This window comes from Solanum tuberosum, unplaced genomic scaffold (assembly GCF_000226075.1).
Source record: "Solanum tuberosum cultivar DM 1-3 516 R44 unplaced genomic scaffold, SolTub_3.0 scf00011, whole genome shotgun sequence".
Classification (NCBI taxonomy): Eukaryota; Viridiplantae; Streptophyta; class Magnoliopsida; order Solanales; family Solanaceae; genus Solanum; species Solanum tuberosum.
This window is the reverse complement of record NW_006238938.1, coordinates 3643879-3645277: the sequence shown is the minus strand read 5'-3', so window position 1 is coordinate 3645277 and position 1399 is coordinate 3643879.

Sequence of the window (1399 nt, the reverse complement as noted above, 5' to 3'; positions counted from 1 at the left end):
CGGAATCCAATTCTGAAGATTCAATAAGCTCCGGTAGGGTCATTTTAGGCTAGTAGCATGGTCGACATGACTCCCGAGGTTTTCAGTCTGATTCGGCGCGATTTGGCGTTTTAACTTTAAGTTTAAGCCTAAGTTTGACTTTAGTCAACATTTTGAGTAAACGCGCTCGGATGAGAATTTCGTCAGTGCGGTTAGTTCCAGAATGTCGAGTTTGGTCTAGATTCACCCTTATTTTGTGTCCCGAGGTTTTTGATATCTTTCCGAACCCTTTTGTGGATTTTGACTTAAAATGGCCTTTGGAAGTGGGACCCATTTTTTATCGAGATGACCTCTGATAGAAATTTTGACTACGCCGTTGAGTCCGAAATATCGAATTTATTATGGTTACATATCTCGTTTGCGTGCACGGGACCCCGAACGAGTTCGGAGCACCCTGTCGGAGTTTTTAGTTTTGGAAAAAAATTGCAGCAAATCTGCTATTTAATGCAGATAGACAGCAATCTTTTCCAAACCTTCAAACTCTCATAACTCTCTCATCTTTTGTCCGAATTTGGTAATTCGAAGTGCGGGAGCTTCGTATTTTCGGTGGTTTTGCTGTAGATTGTTCGGAAGTTGTTGGGTGCATGTAGTTCGAGGTAATTTCGCGATTTACCTGACTACTCTACCACTTTTTTGAGCCTTTGTTTTTGGCATTCTTGTTTTGGTCATATCTCTCTCATTTTAGCTCGGTTTTGGGAGATTCAAAGTCCCACGTGTTGATAATTGTCAAGACTTCATCGTAGAGTGTTCAAAGAGTGCTGGGAAATTTTTGATTCTTGTTTATTCCAAGTTTGGACTGCTGCTGCTATCTTTTTTTAAGTTGATTAAAGTGCGGTTTCCTGTTTGTTGTTTTTTGCTATGTTTTGAGCCTGGATTTGTGTTCCATTTTGGAACATAAGTTTGGGGTGCTGTTTAGGGTCTCTTGACGGAGTCAAATTCGGACAGTTCGGTGCGGGTCCCACATTCCCATGTTAACTCCAAATTTGACCCATCTCCCTTTTTTGTGATTTTGGTATCTAAACAATCGTACTAATGTTGTGATCCTATATTTGATAGAGTGACAACGTTCAAAGGTCGTTAGGGAAGTAAAAGCTCCGTTAAAGTGATTTGGAGCGCGCACGATAGGCCTTAAGGTAGGCTACGGCTTCCTTTCTTTTAGATTTAGCTTAATTGTGTAAATATATGTCGTTTGGAGTGAATTGGGGGTGGGTACCAGTTTATTACCTTACTTTGATTTGATACCTCATGTTAGGATCGATTGGCCATATTTCGAGTATAGTATCATGTTAACCGGTTTAGTAGAGTTGCATGCTTATGTGCTAAATGCTAATGTATGCTTGTATGCTACGTATTGTATGCC